This window comes from Callithrix jacchus, chromosome 16 (assembly GCF_049354715.1).
Source record: "Callithrix jacchus isolate 240 chromosome 16, calJac240_pri, whole genome shotgun sequence".
In the NCBI taxonomy this organism is placed as follows: Eukaryota; Metazoa; Chordata; class Mammalia; order Primates; family Cebidae; genus Callithrix; species Callithrix jacchus.
This window is the reverse complement of record NC_133517.1, coordinates 74619585-74639289: the sequence shown is the minus strand read 5'-3', so window position 1 is coordinate 74639289 and position 19705 is coordinate 74619585. Positions and strand designations below refer to the sequence as shown.

At 44.0% G+C, this 19705-nt stretch overlaps 1 long non-coding RNA gene across 5 annotated transcripts in view; it reads right to left on the bottom strand.

Moving 5' to 3' along the window:
• The window catches only part of LOC144579768 (uncharacterized), a 656332-nt gene extending 643335 nt beyond the window's left edge, over positions 1–12997 (bottom strand). For all 5 annotated transcript variants that reach the window (XR_013528135.1, XR_013528134.1, XR_013528137.1 and 2 more), the window contains exon 1: positions 12581–12997. This is a non-coding gene — a long non-coding RNA (uncharacterized LOC144579768). The remainder of the gene's footprint in view (positions 1–12580) is intronic.
• Between the last annotated feature and the right edge of the window lie 6708 nt (positions 12998–19705).

Sequence of the window (19705 nt, the reverse complement as noted above, 5' to 3'; positions counted from 1 at the left end):
GAGATTGCTGGCATTTAAATTCCCTCTCCTACATTTGCCAGCAGTATCATTTTGGACATAGTTAACCTCTCTAAACCTCCATTTCCTCATCTGTCTGATGAGGATAAGAATGGTATCTGTTTCAGGAGGTTGTCAGGATTCAATCTGAAAACCCCTCTAGAGCATTTAGCCTGGTGCCTGCCACGTAGCAGCAGCTCAGTATATGGCAGGTATTCACGTTTTTTACAACAATCTCTGAGGTTGATATTGTGAGCCCAGTTCACAGATGAGAAACTGAGGCCTGAGAAGCAGGTTATGCACCCAGGAGGCTCCCAAATGGAAGATCCCAGGTACAAACCCAGAGCTGCTGGAGTCTAAAACCCATGTGCTTGGCCACCCTGTCACACTGCCACTCTCATGGAAGAGGACCTCGAGGCCTCCTTCTGAGTCTTTTAACCACAGCCCTCTGAACTTGGGGTCTGACAGGGCCTTGTGGCTCTCAGAGTCCTGGTGGGAATCAACATAACCTACAGGTAATGACTGTGGCCACCATTGTGGGTGAGCCCCAAGAGACCACTCATGTCTGTTTCATGGTCCTGGCCCAGACAGACGCTTAATATGTCCCTTTGATGAAAATCCATGTAGCTGTTAAGGCAGGAAAAGCATTCATTTTCCCTGCACCTACCTAATATTTGATGCCGACACTGAGCGGCTGGAGGCAAGCAACAAGAATGATTTAATAAAAGCGCAATTGAAACGAAAGGCAAAGGAGAGAAAGTGAGAAAGGCAGGCCAGGCACCAGCTAAATGTTTGAAACCAAGGCTTTTATGTCTTTGAAACGGAATCTAGGAAAATTGCTGCACACCGTGTAGCTGGTTGGAGGGCTTTTTCCTCTGGATGGTTGCATTGTTTGGGAGCCCCAATCTCTCCTCTCACAGGTTGGGAGTGCAGCCCTGAAGTCTTTGTGCAGCAGGGTGTGAGCGAATCAGTCTTGGGAGCTGGCACGGCCCCGGGCCTCGCATGGAGTCCAGGCCAGGCTCTGACACACTGGGGAGTGTTGAGACGAGAGTGGGTGTTTGCTGACAAGCAGCTTCATGGGAATGCTCGCCTTGGCATTTCTCAGTGCTGAATCAGGGAGAAAAGTTGGGCAGAGTGCCTGTGAGGCTCAACACACACACACACACACACACACACACACACACACACACACACACGGAGAGGGAGAGAGAGAGAAGGAGGGAAGGAAGGACAAGGGGAGGAAAAACCGAGGCAGAGTTAAGACAGCAAACACCACACAAAGCAGTAATGGCAATAGCAAAATTATCAATACCTGAAGGCCTCTGAGTGCTTTCAGTGCACTCTCCCTAGGTGTCCTGGGGAAAGCTTTATGCATAAGGAAACCCCTGGAGGATCCTTATATACATCTACTTATATACACATATATATATATTTGGCACACGAAAAAACTCACGCCTGTAATCCCAGCATTTGGGGAGGCAGAGGCGGGCGGATCACTTGAGGTCAGGAGTTCGAGACTAGCCTGGCCAACATGGTGAAACCCTATCTCTACTGAAAATACAAAAATTAGCCATGCATGGTGGTGGGAAGCTGAGGTAGGAGAATAGCTTGAATTTGAAAGGCAGAGGTTGCAGTGAGTTGAGATCGCATTACTGCACTCCAGCCTGGGTGATAGAGCAAGACTCCATGTCAAAGAGGGGGGGGGGGAGAAAGAAGGAAAAAAGAAAGAAAAGATTCAGAGCTGCTCAGCTACCTGGTAGCTGAAACAGAATTCAAATGCAACTCTAACAGCAAAGCTTGATGCTCTTACAGGTCTAACCCCTCATCCCACCCCAACTCATGTGAGCCTCATCCTCCCTTTGCCTTCTTCCCACAAAAGTTAGGCAAAGCCAATCAGATGGGAAATAAAGCAGACATTATGAATGGTATTCACCTCCTCAGACAAACTGGGAGGAAGTGAGCAGCCTCCAAACACAGGAGTCCAGGTGGGCCTCAGTCAGCACTGCATGAAGCAATCCTACGCCTGACTCTAATGGAGAGAGAAAAATCCAGATTTTCCTCTTCTTCCCTGATTGTGTCATCTGGAGCAGCACCATCCCACAAAAATATAGCGCAAGCTACATACCGTAAATATGACTTTCTAGTAACCACATGTTTAAAATGAAACAGGTGAAATTAATTTTAATAATATGTTTCAATGAATCCAATATATTCAAAATGGTATATTTTCATTATTTAAAATGTATTTAGAAGTATCATTATTTAAAAGTGTCATTTTATTTACTTTCAAGTATCATTATTTAGAAATTAATGAGCTATTTTGCATTCTTTTTTCATTCTACATCTTCAAAATCCAGTATGCACTTTGCAATTAGACCACACCTCAGTTCAGACTAGCCTAGGTGCATGTTGCTAGTGCCCACTGTGTTAGACAGGGCAGGTCTATGGAATACCAAAATATCCAGGTGAACACAAGCACAAATCACATAACCACAAAGGACTCCACATAACCAACAAATGACTCTACATAATGAAAAGTGTTTTTTAAATTATCATGTAGAAAAATTGACTTATTGATGTATAGTTCTGTGAATTTTAATACATATAGATTCATATAACCTCCATCATAATCAGGATACAGAGCACTTCCATCATCCCCAAAGAATTCTCTCGCTATCTTTTTACAGTCAAACCCTTCCACCTTCCCCTAATCCCCTCCTCATCCCCTAATCTCTAATCCCTGATCTGTTCCGTACAAATGGAATCATACACTATGCAGTGTTTTGAGACATGCTTCTTTCACTTCGCATATGCTTTTGAGATTCCTGAAAGTTTATTGTGGGCATCAATAGTTCATTCCTTTTTATTACTGACTAGCATGACATGATGTACACAGACCACGGTTTATCCCTTCACCTGCTGGAGGACGTTTAGATTGTTCGGGATGATTAAAGTAGAGTTGCTATGAATATGTGTACAGATTTCCTATAAACTAAGTATTCATCTCTTTAGGGCAAATACCCAGGAGGACGACTGCTGGCTCATGTGGCAAATATGTGTTTTACTTTATAAGAAATTATCCAATTGTCTTCCAGAGCAATTGAACTATTTTTTATTCCCACCAGTAACATGTGAGAGTTTCATCTGCTCTGTATCTTAGATAGCACTTGGTGTTATCGGTATTATTTATTTTAACCATTCTGATAGGTACGTAGTTATATCTCATTATGACTTTAAATCACTTTTCCCTAATGATTAATGATTTTGAGTATCTTTAATATGCTTCTTTGTCCCCCACATGTTCTCTTTGATGATATGTCTAAATCTTTCACCCATTTTTAATTAGGTTATATATTTTCTGAGTTTTGAAAATGTTTTGATATTCTAGATAGAAGTCCTTTGTTAGCTATATAATGTGGAAATAGTTTCTCCCAGTCTGTAGCTTCTTTTATGTTCTCTTAACATTCTCTCACAGAGCATAATTTTTCATTTTTATTATGTACAATATATTGATTTTTTTTCTTTTATGGATTATGCTTCTGTTACTATGTGTAAGAACTCTTTTGCCTAACCTCACACCATATTTTCTAATGTTTTTGAATGATAAATCACATGTTTAATAACCAAGAGGTTGTAAACATCTAAAGAAATTCAACTGTGGGTTTTAGTTGTAAAAATCCACACTGTCACGAGGATTCATTAATTTTCCACATAGATAAGGAAAATAAGTAAAAAGCAATCACTAGTAAAACAAAGATGAATAAGATATGGCCCAGAATAGTGGCTGCCATCAGTTTAGGGTCTAGGGCCAGTGGCTACATGAACATCATCTGTAATCTTCAATCTAGCATTTCTGTCCCCATTTTACAAGAAAGGAATCTAAAGCTCGCAAAAGTTAAGTAATTTTCCACAGCCAGGAAGTAGCAAAGTCTGGATCAACTAACTCCAAAGCCCTCACAAATGGGATGGTTTCTTTGAATTCTAGCAACAGAAAACAGCTCTACCTTCTTAAGGGTGGGAAAATAAAGTAGTCCATAGGTATTTTGTGGAAGCAACCCAACAACTGAACCACCAGCTGTTGAAAGGGGAAAAAAAAAACAAAGAAGTTCAAGGATCCAGAGAGCAGGGGAAAAAAATAGATGTTGTCTTCCAGACATCTGTTTCAAATGAAGCATCTTCAACTCTTTTTAGCCCTTGCATTTCTCCTTCTGGTTCCCTAGAGCAATCGTCTGACTGACCTATCATGAGTCATGTGATCACCTTTTGACCAAGGAAGAAGAGAACGCCATGACTGACAGTCCAACCAAGACTGCGCAATGAAGAACACAGGCTTCTTTCCCCGTTGAAAGAAATACTGAGATGCTGTTAGCAGAGGAAAAGGGAAAAATGGATCCTGGGATTAAAAAAAAAAAAAAAGCAGAGACCCACTAAAGTAGTGACTTTCAATTTTTTTGACCATGTTGCACATTAAGAAACATATTTCACCAACATGTGAGCATCTACACACACAACTGAAATGAAATTTCCATATAACAATTTGCACCTTGCAATGTATAATACAGTCTGACACACATCCACTTCCTTTCATTTTTAGTAAGTGGATTTTAAAATCCACAGTGGGTCACCACCTGCATATTGGAAAACACTGCCCTCAACTGTGAAAGATGTGTGTTCAACTATGAAGACATAAGGTATGGAGTTCTGTAATGCAGCCCCTCAGAGAACACTGGCAGGTCCATCTCACAAGACAGATGTGTGAACCCGCGTAAGCAAAGGCTGATGAAAGGTAGGTATTTCCCCATAGAAGTGGACCCTAAGACAAGGATTTTGGTCCAAGTAGCTTATTTTCAAGGTGATACCAGGATGCACAGGAAGCAGGAAGTGAGGCGGGGAAGAGAGGAAAGCCAGCAAGAGGCCACATGGATGTTCTGTCACTGGGCATCTAGGGCTCAGCCACACAGGGGACCTCTGAGAAACTGTGTGGAACATGCCTCCAAGGAACAAGGAAGTCAGGTGTTCATCCACTGCGATGGTTAGTATTGACCATCAACTTGATTGGATTGAAGGATGCAAAGTATTGATCCTGGGTGTGTCTGTGAGGGTGTTGCCAAGGGAGATTAACATTTGAGTCAGTGGACTGGGAAAAGCAGCCCCACCCTCAAACTGGGTGGCACAATCTAATCAGCTGCCAGCACAGGCAGAATGAAAGTAGGCAGAAGAACGTGGAAAGACTAGACTGGCTCAGCCTCCCAGCCTGTATCTTTCTCTTGTGCTGGATGCTTCCTGCCCTCGAACATTGGACTCCAAGTTCGTCAGCTTTGGAAGTCAGACTGGCTTCCTTACCCCTCATCTTGCACGCGGGCTATTGTGAGACCTCACCTTGTGATCGTGTGAGTCAATACTCCTTAATACACTCCCCCTTATATCTACATCTATCCTATTCATTCTGTCCCTCTAGAGAACCCTGGCTAATACATCGACCCACTGTCATCCCTCCATGATAAAGGTAGAAACAAAGCCATTAACTTCCTGATGCTTCCAGCCTGCCCCACGTGAGGGCCAAATGCCCAAGACCACGGAACACCCTCAGGCAGAGAGACAACAGAAGCTTTGGGCTGGAAGGGAATTGTCTGCCAGTAACCTCTGGGCTGAGCTAAGTGGATATAGTTCAAAGGTCTCCTGCAAGATATAACTAGGAGGCAGAAATAGTAGCTCATTGCCAGCCATTTCAGGAACTGATTTCAGCCCTAAACACCTGTCTCCCTTCCCAGACCACGCCTCACGGTCAGGTATACCCCAGTTGTCCGTTGCACCTTGGAATCACCAATTCCCTGATTTCTAAATTTACCAAGCCCTTCTCAGCCCTTCTTCCTGGTTTTCCTGCCTCAGCATTGCTGAAAGAAGACAGGAAATCTGGCATACCTGGTTACTCACTGGTCCTACCTGGGCCCTCTGGTTCTCAGCCAGTGTCCCAGAGAACATCTCATTCTAAGCCAAAGATCTCTGCCACAACGTTTCAGTCCATCTTCATTCAGCCTTTCCCTCCTCTTAGAGAAGATGGCCCTACTCTTGTCAAGGTGCCAAAGAAAACAAATATCCAGGCAGAGGGAAGGAATCTGGTGCATAAACCTTAATTAACCACCTACTGTTTGTCGGCTTGAAATACAGAAGATAGACGGACTTTGGGAATCAAATCCAAATGGATGGGAATAGAAACAGTGTTGAGAATAGAGGAGCGAACCCTTAATCAGCAATTCCCAAGGGCAGCATGTCTTAGCCCAGGCTGCACAGGCTCATGTGAGGAGTTTTAAAGAGGACCAGTTCCCAGCAGGTGATAGGACAGGTCCCAGGCATCAGTATATTTTTAAGTTCCCCAAACGCTAATGTGAAGGGACTATAAGACGGGACAGGAAGGAAGAAATAGCATTTCATGTGTATGTGTCTTGTTTTCCGTTTGTTTACATAAACATTGTTATCTCATCCAATGATGTCAACATTAGATTTTATTGTACCCACCTCAAAGGCAAGAAAACAGCATAACCGAAAAACTGGCCTAAGTTCTCATTGTCATGAGCAAAAGAGCCCAGATCGCCATTGAGGACTGCCTGAGTCAAAAGACAATGACTCTTTCTACCCTCATCACACTATCCCCCAAGTAAAATTTCAATAAGATCGAAGATGAGAGAAAGGGGACAGAAAAAAAAAATCAAAAAATAGGGTGTCACTGGATAAGACAAGGCTGGTCTATGTAAGACATGAGGAGAGGGCTCTGTGGACAGCAAGAAACCCTAGATACCCCAAGCTGTTTGTGGCACCAAGAAAAATGGGGCAAAACCACAAAAGGGGGGTGGAGTACCAACTAACCCTGTCCCAGTGTTCCCTGAGCCTCGTCTGGCTCTGGAGGATGTCTCACATCCAAACTCAACGGGCCGTATTCCTATCAGACTCTGTACTGTGACTTGGAACATCACACCCATCAGCTCAGGTTTGAGAGCCCCTCAGCGTGGTTAATCTTCATCTCCTTTCTGGCCTCCAGACTGACTGTATTCAGCTGTGAGAATAAACTGACATCACGGCAACCAGCCTTTCCTTATTTCTGCAAGTCATTTCTCTCTTCTCTGTGACTGCTTGGCTCTCTAAGCTCGGCAGCCCATCTGGTTGAAGGGATATCCTGCTGTTTACAGCCTCCTCTGGGACTGCTCAAAGACAGGAGAAACCCTATCCATTTATACTCCTCTGTGTTTGCTCCACGGAACTGAATTTTATTTAAGCATCACATTTGGAGAAGTAAAAGACATTTGTGTGTTTTCTTTCTTGTGTATTTTTCAGCAACAAGATGCCCAATAAATTAAAGCAATCCTTAAAGGAAAACCAAAACCAAACTCTCCCAAGTACCGTGCGCTCCCAAGTTCCGTGCGCTCCCAAAGTCATAGAGCACGTTTTAGTGACTATCAGAAAATAGTAGAGCTGGAAGAAGCCCTATGAATCATCTCTTACATGGGGAAGTTGATGCCCAAAACAGGAGAGTGAGTTGCCCCATGTCTTGGTACAAGGCAATGGTAGAAGTGGAACCAGAACATGGGTGCTTTGGCCTCATGTCCCCAGATGGTGTTTTCCTGGGCAGGGGCTGCATGCTGACGAAAGACAGAAGAATACCATACTGAAGGTTGAAAGTGGCTTTCATGAGCCTGGAAGAAAGTACAACTGGTGCCAAAGAAAACAGCGTATTTAAAACCTGCTGGCTGGCCAGGTGCAGTGGCTCACACCTGTAATCCCAGCACTTTGGGAGGCCAAGGCAGGAGGATCACCTGAGGTCAGGAGTTTGAGACCAGCCTGACCAACATAGAGAAACCCCATCTCTTCTAAAAATACAAAACTAGCCGGGCATGGTGGCAGGTGCCTGTAATCCCAGCTACTCGGGAGGCTAAGGCAGAATTGCTTAAACCTGGATGTGGAGGTTGTGGTGAGCTGAGATCATGCCACTGCACTCCAGCCTGGACAACAAGAGCAAAACTCCATCTCGAGGAAAAAAAAAAAAAAAAACTGCAGGCTTAGCTTCAATAGTGATGAAAACAAAGTAATGTTTGCTATTTACCAACCTATCACTCCCAAGTTGACTAATGCAAGGGCCACCATATCACACAACTCTAGGGGGCTCAATTCATACTGTCCTGTTAACCCATATTTTTTAAAAGCAGAAGAATATTAGCTATCAACAAATATTAGCTATCCTTTTTCTTGTTTGGTATTAACAGCCAGAACCAAAGGCAATTATTGACAAGTACAATATTCACTAAAAATAGTCACTTAACAGCAATCCAAGAGATGTGGCTCTCAAAATTCAAAAGAATGAATCTATAAAATCGAGTAGATCACAAAGACTTCTAAAAGGACATTCGGCAAGACTAAGCACTCACAGGTGTTAGCTATGTAGCAGGCAGCGTTGTTAGAAGTATTTTACACGTGTTAATCCTCACAACAGCTCAATGACCAAGGTACTGTTGTTAGGACCCATTTTACAGATGAGGAAACTGAGAGGAGGAGTCATCCAGTAACTGGTGAGTCACATCGCCAATAAGTGGCAAGAGGTGATTCAAAGTCAGCAATCGCCTCTCAACTCTGCAGCCTTGACTACCAGCATGGCTCCTTCTGTTATTTGCTCCTGAGAGTTGGCAGGCAGTTGAGTCCTGCTCCATTCCCCTCAAATCACTGCAGTTGACCGACATAAAGTTTGCAATGGGGCTGACAATGAGGAAAGGATCTGGCTCCAGCATGGGAGGACCCTTAAAAGGAGGGAGACCACCACAATTCGACTCTGAGAAATCTAGGAAGGATTGGTGATATCCTTAAGGAGGCACAGGCCAGAGTCCCTAAAGTCACGGTGAGCATTCAAAGGGAGGTCCTGGGCCTCTGGGAGCTCTACCCTTACCCCCATATCCAACTCTCCAAAAAAGGCATATAGAGTTAAGAAAAAGAAAAGAAGAAAATTAAGCTCCTCCCCAAGAGGCCAACAGAAAACATTCAGAGTAACTCAAGACGTCCTCCAGCCTTTCTGAACCCAGCAAAGACAGGAGATATTTTTTAATTCATCCCGCTCTGCAACCTTGAGCAATTTATCTAATTTCTCTGAACTTTAGTTGCTTCATCTCTATAAAGTTCACACCTACCTCATACATGTATATTACACACACACACACACATATGTTGTGGAAATTAAATTTGACATAATTGGTGAAAAAGGCTTAGCACAATGCTTGCCACCTGGTAGAAGACCAATAAATGATAGCTTTCATCTGCCCTTTTGGGACAAAAAAGGACACTGTTAGGTTCCTACCAAACATTCATTATTCATTATTTCCCAACAGCCCCTCAATTTCAAGGTTACAATATACCCAAAACACAATATCACTTCCCCAGACACCTTGGCAGTTAGGGTGGGCACATTTCAGTTCTGGCAAATGAGATGTAAGAAGAGTATTTGGGAAGCAGAGGGGTATCTTCCGGGAAATCTGTTGCTTCCCTAAAAATAGGAGGAACAGACTCAGCTAGCATTTCCTTTGACCCATGCCCTTTGCCCTTTCTCTTCTTCCTATTTGAAGGTGCAGCAGCCATCTTGCCACCATGAGGACAAAACCACAGGCCGATCACAGGGATAGAGAAGGGTCTTGGGTCCTAAATAACATCCTCTGATTCTCACACCAGCTCTACATTTTTTACCTCTTGACTTGTCAGGTTAGAAAAATAAACCCATAATAGGTTTTCCATTATTTATAGCTGAACACATTCCTAACTGGGATTTATCAATCCCAGTTTTATATATTGAAATAGAAAAAAGCATAGAGACTCTGGGGTGTTCATCCAAGGTCACGTAATGAATTGAGTGGGGGCAAAGTCATGCCTGCTGAGTATCCAAGTCTTAAATGTCCACTCCCAAAGCTCTCAAAATAGAATACATTTCACAAAACTTATCTTTATGTCAAGAATCAGAATGACCAGTGTTATAAAGCATTTATAAGCCAGTTGTGCTGGTATGTAAGAAGCTTTCTTCTGGAAATTTAGGTAGTCAAAATATATTTTTTTAAATCATGGATTTCATTTAATCTGTGCAAGTGGACTTTTCAGTCTAGGGGCAAATCACACATGAAGCTCAGAAGGGGAACCGTTAATCTACAGAACCCAGATCCATGTCTCTGGAAACACAGGGAAGCATCCTTGAACCTTCCAAAGAACATCATCCTGTGAAATCAACAAATAGAGCTGCCTGCCCTCATATCTATCCTAAAGAAGATACTGGATTTGCAAAAGACATGTCTTTGACCTGCTAATAAATATTTTATAACCCTGATCTTTTAGGAAATCAGGATTGAATAGCACTATCTCATAAATACGAGCTTTGCACAGTAAAATTGTTTGGGCTTAAATGTATCATCTGCCTTGTGTTGTTACAATTTAATGAAAACTATTTGCTGGACCCAAAAAATGTAATTAATAAAACTATATCCAGAATTTCTGGCTGATGATTTGCATATGCAACAGAGCTGCTTGATATGAGTTTTGTCAGCATCTCTGGAACTTTGGGATCCTTGGGAGAAAAAAGTCTACTTCTTTGATTTAGAAATAGATGCATCCTTGGAACTGTCCAGGTGAGTGTAGATAGTGGTGTTTAGAAGTCATCCCACCACCAAGCAATGGACCCCGAGTTGGATGGCTTCATAGTGATTCTCGCAGTGGCCTTGGTTATACTCATGAACCCGTTCTCCTGGCCAGGTTCAATTGGCCCAGTGTAAAAACATATGACCCAAGATGTGACAGATTCTCTCTCATGGAAAGTTAAGACTTGAACAAGAGACATAGTGATGGGAAGTCTTTAGAATTGATTAAACTGGCTGGCTGCAATCTACTACCGCCAGGGTCCCAGGGCCTCGTTTAGTTCCGGCCCTTCCTAAAATCCTCTAATTCTCTGAGCTCACCCAGTAAGGAACTAAGGAACACCTCCTTTAAAACTTGGGCTACACTGAGTCTGTTTGTTTCTTAAAACCAAAAGAATCCTAGGGGACACACTTGACACTATTACGTACCAATTTGTAGGGTCACAGAGCCAGAAGGAAACACAGAAGTTCTCCTAGTTCCTTCCTACATTTAAGCAGAAATAAGCAGTCCCAATCTGGGGCAAACAGGTGGCAGGGAATCTTCACCTTATTGTCTTCAGGCCTCTAAGGAAAGTGGCTTCAACATTCGGCCCTCAAACTCTACACCAAGAACCTTTTCTTCCCATGTTATTTCTTGGCACCCGTTGTGGTGCCAGCAGTGTGACAAGTGGGCTGTTGTATGGGCTTTGGAGCTAGACTCCCTGGGTTGGAATCTGATGCTGCTGCTTTCTAGCTGTGTGACTTGGGGTATTGTTCAATCTCTCCATGCCTCAGCTTTCCCTCATAAAAAGGGAATAAAATTATACTGTTCGTTATGTGGGGTTGTTGTGAGAATTAAATGAGTTAACCCACACAAAGTCCCCAGAACAGTGCTGCATCCCAACTTCTCCCACTGTCTCCTCTTTTGTATTTTAGGCATGCCAGCTTACACATGCTCTTTCCTGCTTAGAGTCTTAGGGAGGTCTTTGTACATTCTATTCTTTCCGCCTGGGAGGCTTCCTCTACTCCCCATAGCCACTCAGTGATAAATGGCAAAACTGGCCCCAGTTCACCACCCCTCCCTATAACCACACTCTTTGCTAAGTGATTGTATAGCTCCTCCCATCAGCAGGTGGAGTCTACATTCCCAACCCCTTAAATTTGTACTAGTCATGTGACCTGCCTTGGCCAATAGAGTTGAGCAGAAGTGGCACTGTACTAGTTTTGATCCTGGACCTCAAGAGATATTGCATGTTCCCATTCTCTCTCTCAGAACCCTTCCAGCCACAAGCCTAAGCTAGCCTGCTAGATGAGGGACACATGGGCCAGTTTCCACCCATTATCCCAGCCCACGACTAGCCAATCCCTTGAAGCAGAACCACCTAGTTGACCAGCATCTGATCATCAAGGTATAGTGGTCTCACCGCACCAGCTGAGACCAGAAGAACCACCCAGCTGAACCCAGCCCAAATTGCCAACTGACTGCATTACAAATCTAAATAGGTAATTATTGTTTCAAGCTGGTAAATTTGAGGGGCGGTTTACTACATTGTGAAAGCTAACTGATATATGCCCTCTCTAAGCCTGTTTCTTCAATGATAGGACAGAAATAATAAAACCTACATCAAAAGTACGTGTAAATACTGAAAGAGATAATGCTTCCCAAGTGTCTATGCAGCAGTATTATATAGCTATAAACTACCACACACATCGTAATGATAATACTGAATTATTTACATTGCCTCTTATCTGTATATTTGACAGCAATGATATCTAATGAATGTGTTGTTGTGAAAAACTGAGAAAATATGTGAGATACTTAGCACCATGTCTGACACAAACAGAACATCAATAAGGTTATTGATGAGCTGCTGTTAAGCATTACTACAGAGTCTCCACTCCTTCCTTCTCTCCCCGTTACAATCCTCCACCACCACCACCACCTCTTATCTTACCTCCAGCCCTCAGAGTTCCGTCACCTTGATGAATGGACGTTGGCTTCCAGCCTTCAGTCTGACACTGGGGCACCTCCAGCCTGCACAGCCCACCTTATGGGAGAAGGCATCGGATTCCCTGGGACTCCTTGAACGTACGCCCAGTTGTAAACTTCAGCCACTAGGGGGCAGCCTCACCCTCCATCCTCGGGAAGCCGGACCTGTCACGTGGGTTTTTTCCCCCTCTTCTGATCGTGCAGTCTGAGGGCCCAGGATTTGGGAAGCCCCCGTTGGTCCCGCTGTCTGCGGGTCACACCTCCACTGTGGCCACTCACCTGTTCACATTCCCCCTTCCCTCCTGAGTGGGGAGCAACCCATCCCCCCACCACCTTGAGCAGATACTGGTGGCAGCACCTCCCCAGCTCAGGGCAACCTCTCAACCTGCGTGAGTGGTTTCATAATTCATGCCTGCCCATCAGCGGACAGATTTAGCCTGCTGCCTGCTGAGTCTGAAAATACTGAATATTAAAATATCCCAGACGCTCGCCCTTCTGACGCCCTCGCCTCTCTCAGCTTTACATGCAGTTGGCTGCACAAACAATTCCAGGGACACACATCAATTTGTCAATTAAGTAGGGTTTGAGCACTCGTATGTGTAACTTTCATCAGAACAGGGGAAGGCGTATGCAGGGCTATGTGCTCGGTGTGTGACCTTGAAGCAGTCTTAGTCTTGCGGCTTCAAAGCCAGTATATTTTCTTCTACATCGCACTGCTGCTTAAACTCTCAGGGACCTTTTTGTAGCACTGTCTGTGATCAAAAGAAATGGGAATCCAATTTGAAGGATTTCACCGAGCAAAGTAGAGCAAAAGACCTGAAGAAACAATCACTGCCCAACCAGGACAGCAATAGAGCAGTTCCCAGGAATGGAAGCCTGCTGGGAATGAGGATGAGGAAGCAGAGAACTGTCATATTTGGTAAAGAAAGGGGCGTGCATGTGTGTACATGTGTGTACATCACACCCTTTTTGAGTCTAGCTGACATCTGTCATGTACGTCGAAGACTGCCAGGTATTTCCTGCCTTCGATGGTGAGTTTTAAACTTTCTACTCAAAGAACTTCTGTGCCTTTGCTAAGCCACACACCTTTGCTGATATCTAGGAATGACCAGCAGCAAACATGGCTATAAACAACAGAAAATGTATCCTCTCAATCCTGAAGCAGAAGTCTGAAATCCTCATGTCAGCAGAGCCTGGCACGCTCCAGGGCTCCTGAGCAGATAAGTCCTTGCCTCCTTTGCCTTCTGGCATCTCCTGGCATTTCTTTGCTTGTGGCAGCATCACTCTAAGTTCTGCCTCCATCCGCACAGGGCCTTCCTCCCTGTCCCTGTGTGTGTCCTCTCCTCATCTGAGGACGCTCACACCGAGCGTGAGCATGATCTTCTCTCAATCTTGACCTTAATTTATCTGAAAGGTCCTATTTTGCTGATATAATAAAATGTCTTCTACTGGGTAATTTATAAACAATAGGAATTTGTTGCTCACAGTTCTGAAGGAAAGGCTCCAGCCAATTTGGCCCCGATGAGGCTTGCTCTCTGCTTCAAATATTGCACCTGCTTGCTGGGTCCTCACGTGGCTGAAGTGGTGAACAAACTTCCTCAGGCCTCTTTTATTTTTATTTTATTTTTTATTTATTGAGATAGAGTCTTGCTCTGTCGCCCAGGCTGGAGTGCAGTGGCCAATCTCCGCTCACTGCAACCTCTGCCTCCTGGGCTCAAGCAGTTCTCCTGCCCCAGCTTCCCAAGTAGGTGGGATTTGCCCAGCTAATTTTTGTATTTTTAATAGAGACAGGGTTTTGCCATGTTGGCCAGTCCGGTCTCAAACTCCTGACCTCAGGTGATCCGCCCACCTCGGCCTCCCAAAGTGCTGGAAATACAGGTGCGAGCCATGGCACCCAGCCTCAGGCCTCTTTTATAAGGGGCAATGATTCTATTCACGAGGGCTCCACCTTCATGTCCTAATCACCTCCACAGGCCTTACCCCTTAAAACCAACACATTGGGGATTTGATTTCAACACAAGCATTTTGAGGGAACACAAATATTCAGACCAGAACACCAAATAAGGTCACAACCTGAAGTTGAAGGCGGGCATGAATGTTAGAGTGTCACTATTCAGCCCACACGGCCCACTTTGTCTCTCTCTTGAGTTAACAGGAGGGTTTGCTCTTTCTTGGGAGGACTGGAACGTGGTTGAAGGTAGTATGGTTAGTTTAACTCCCTGTTGTGACCTTAAGCAGGCTTTTTACACAAGACCCTTTGACGGGGTTCAGTAACGAGGCTGAAGGAATTTGGTCCCCAATACCTAGAACATGCCCAGCAAACCACACTTGACAAAGCTCAACATCCTATTTACTGTCTACATTAGCTGTGTGAGGCAGACAGTTTTAACCCCTCACTTTGCAGAGGAGAAAACAGGCTCTAGGTGTGAAGTGACTGTCTCAGGTCTCACCAACCACAAGAGGCAGGACCTTCAATCTAGGCTTTCTGATTTCAGCCTGGTGCCCCAATCCACTGCACCCCACCTGTGTCTCCTGTAAGCTGAAGACACCCCTTGTAAGGAAGAGTAACCAGATATATGCCTTGTGCCTGCTGTCCCAGGATACATATTATTAGCTCTCCACTTCATTCCCAGAAGTGTCCCACTTGGACAGTAAGTTATATAATTACCTGCTTAGCAGTCTTGGACACAGAGCTCCCTGTCTCTGCCCTAGGTCCAGCCCTCACTGTGTTAGGCTATGGGGCACAGTAGTATTTTTCTCCTTCTGTTTTTCTTTTCTTGCACACAAGATTTATGACAAAGAAGCATATAGATCGTTCTACTATAAGGACACATGCACACGAATGTTCATTGCAGCACTGTTTACAATATCAAAGACCTGGAACCAACCCAAATGCCCGTTGATAATAGACTAGACAGGGAAAATGTGGTACATATACACCATGGAATACTATGCAGCCATCAAAAATGATGAGTTCGTGTCCTTTGTGGGACATGGATGAACCTGGAAACCCTCATTCTCAGCAAACTGACACGAGAACAGAAAATCAAACACTGCATGTTCTCACTCATAGGTGGGTGATGAACAATGAGAACACATGGACACAGGGAGGGGAGCACTACACACTGGGGTCTGTAGGGGGAAAATAGGGAAGGGACAGCAGAGGGTGGGAGTTGGGGAGAGATAGCATGGGGAGAAATGCCAGATATAGGTGATGGGGAGGAAGGCAGCACATCACACTGCCATATGTGTACCTGTGCAACAATCTTGCATGTTAATCACATGTACCCCAAAACCTAAAATGCAATTTAAAAAAAAGAAGCATGAAGCTTTGCCAAAGTGGGGAGTGGTATATTACATTCTTCAAGGAAGCCAGGATGGCCCTTAATTCTCTCCATACTTATCTATCCTTGGGACAGATTGGGCTGGGTCAAGAGCCAAAGCAAGAATCGGGAATGAGCTTTGTTCCCAACATGCACCACAATGCAGAGACTTTACAATCAAACCTTCTCCACCTGGCCTCAGAGAGCTCCAAAAGGCTGGATGTGCCAAAGTCCCATAGCAGCTGTTCCAAAGGCTCTGCAACAGGGTCACAAGACAGAACCAAGTGGAGATTTAAAGAGAAGAAAGAGCTCTATGGAACAAAACCTGACATTACACATCAAAAGCTTGAAGCAATATATGTGTGTGTGTGTGTGTGTGTGTGTGTGTGTGTGTGTGTGTAGGGTGTGTGGGGTTTGCTGAATCTAGAAATGATTTTGAAGGGATACACAGCAGAATGTTACCCGTGCTCCTGGGATGGCTCCATGGATGGCTTGGAGAGAGAGTAAGGGGACTATCACTAAAGAAACCATGCATATCTACTTTTTTATCCTTTTTTAAGTACAACTCTCTTATTTAGAAGTTTTTTGATTGGCCAGTCAAGGTGGCTTATGCCTGTTATCCCAGCACTTTGGGAAGCCATGGGGGGTGAGTCACAATGTCAGGAGTTCAAGACCAGCCTGGCCAACACGGTGAAACACTGTCTCTACTAAAAATAAAAAAATTCGCTGAGCATGCTGGTGCATGCCCGTAATCCCAACTGCTCGGGAGGCTGAGGCAGGAGAATTGCTTGAACCGGGACCTGGGAGGTAGAGGTTGCAGTGAGCCAAGATCGCGCCACTGCACTCCAGCCTGGGCCAGAGAGCGAGACTCCATCTCAAAACAAAGAAAAGAAAAAAAAAAAAAAAGCTTTTTATTGTGTAACTGTTTTTGCTCATCGATTTCAATGCAGGAATTTAAGTTGAAGAAAGAGTTAACCTGTGCACAAGGCCGAGCTGACAAGCATGTGCTTGGAAGCTTTGCTTTCTAACGATAAAAACTTAGTCCTGAACTCATTGTCCAGTAATAGGGTGTAGTCATAATGGAGAATTCCACTCAGCTGTTATACAACTTTTAAATGAAGATTTATTGACCAAAAGAAAGATGATTGTCACACATTACATAGAAATAAAGCAACTTTCACGTGTGGGTATAATCCAACACCATGTTTTAAATCTCCATTGACATGTAGAAATACACAGATATTATTATTAACAATCTCGGCCACACTGCCATGTGTGTTCCTACGCAACTGTCTTGCATGCTCTGCTCATGTACCCCAAAACCTAAAATCCAATAAAAAATTAAAAAAAAAACAATCTCAGCTATATTATCATTGTTTATTTTACTCCAGCTTATTTGAGTTTTCACATTTCTGCAATGACTAGAAATAAGGAGAAAGTTGATTTGACAGGGTGTCAAGAGGTATAGCCAGGGTGCCCTCTGAAACCTCTTGAGGTGAGTGTGGCACCCTGTGAATTCCTGCCCCTGTTCAAGAAGGTAGTTTGGCTCCCATTGTCCCTTGGGGCAATTCCTGCATAAGAAGTTTCAGGAGGAAACTGAAACGGAAAAAAACATGGGAGATGTGGGGCCCACAAGCCCCTGCCCACCCTGCCAGTTGCTGTGGAGGGAAATGAGTGAGGAGGGAGAACTGTGACAAGCCACACCTGGGCTGATGGGGAAACGCAGGTTTTCATGTGGTTCTGGCCAATCTCCCATGTCTTCTACCTATGCCTCTCAATCACCTAACAGAAGCAATTGTAAGAATTTTAAGGGGTAATGTTACAAAGCACCAAGCCTAGCGCCAGGCACACCAGAGAGTGCAATGGGTGAACAGCCATATCAAAAGCTGGGGATGGAAGGGATGGGGGAAGAAAAATATTTGTGAGCATCTTCCATGAGCTACCTTTATGAGCCTTCACAACAAGAACCTGGAACGTGCCTTGTGGTTACTCCCATTTTACAGATGTGAAAACTGAGGCTTAGAGAGAGTAAGGGGTTGGCCCAACATCATTCAGGAAATTGGCTGAGCCAACATGCAAACCCTAATCTGCCTGCATTCAAAGCCGCTTCTTTCCCCACCCAGGGGACTTCGCACTCGGGCTTTTTATATAGAGGAGGTGCTGGGACTAGTAAAGACATGAACCCACAACACGCACAGCTTGTGGCAGTGCATAGACTTCAGCAAGGCCTCTTTAGCCTTGAAGCATGTGACACATGAAGAAACTTGAGGCCCACACCCCCTCAGAAAGAGTCCCTTTTGAAACTGCAATTTTAGCGATGTGCTAAGTCATGGTGCAGCAGCTCTTTCTTCCATGCAAGACACATCTCTGTTTATAATCCCATTTATACCAACAAGAATTCTGAAAGGAGGATGGAAGAGAGGTTCTGTCATTTTACAAAGAAGGAAATTGACTTGCTGTGTGACCCTGAGCTAGTGACCTCCCCTTTCTATATCTCAGCATCCCTACCTATGAAACAAGGAGGTTGTACCATAGTTACCCCAAGTTCTCTTCCATGTCATGAGTCATTCATTTAACTTTTTACCAAATATTAAATGATATTAAAATAAACACCTGATTTTTCATGTCTTTGCCAATTTGTCTCCCTTCAAACAGAACTGAGCACCTCTGCCTTGGTCTTCTCCTGGTACCCAGTTCTCACCTCTACTCCTGGACTTAGCACAGGCTGCTGCCACTGGCTCACATAAAAAGCCACTAGAGGAAAAAGGCCATGTCTTTCCCCCCAGAACTGCCCCGTCTAATATGGAAGGCACTGGTTTCTGTGGCTGCTCAGCACTGAAAGTGTGGTGAGTCTAAACTGAGACGTGCTAGAAGCATAAAATACACACTGTATTTCAAAGACTTAGCAAGCAAAAAAAAAAAAGAAAAGAATGTAAAAACTCATTCATCATGTTTACACTGATTACATGTTGAAATGAGAATATTTGGCTATGATGGATTCAATGAAATAAATTATTAAAATTAATTTCACCTGTTTATTTTTACTCATTCAATGTAGCTACTAGAAAACTTAAAAGAAAGTGTGTGTGTCCTTGTCTTATATTTCTGTTGAACAGGGCTGTCTGGAATGCTGAAGCTTAGACTGATGTTTTCAGAGAAGTGATTTCTTAAATGTTGAAGAATGAATGTATAGGCAGGCTCTCAAATTCTTCCTTAGAAATTTGACTGTAGCCCTTAGTTTCAAATTATCACCATCACCATCTCTTTGTCATATGCACACAACTCTTAACATTTTGTATCAGAGAGACTAGTTGAAAATTGCCATTAAATGCAGCCAGGAAGAGAAAAACAAGCACTATGGTTACTCCAGCAGGTACTGATTGAGGATTTGCTATTGCCGGGCACCTCTAGAAACAGGGTCAGTGAGCAAAGTGGACATAGACCTTGCCCTCGAGGAAAGCAGGGCAGGGGTAAAAAATAGCAAGTTCATGACATTGTATATGAGAAGACGATAAATGCTAAAGCAAAAGAGAACAAAATGGGGGTTAGGGAGACTAGGCTGCAATATTAAATGGGTCGTCAAGCAAAGATTTGAAGGAAGTAGGGAGTGGTCAACTGACTACCTGGAATAAATGCATTTTTAGGCAACAGGAACAGCTAAAGAGACGGGCTTCTGGTGAGACCATGTAACTGAAAGGAGTCAGGAGACCCAGGCTGGCATCTCTAAGCCTCAGTTTCCCCATGTCATATAGGTCTTTTCTGTTTAG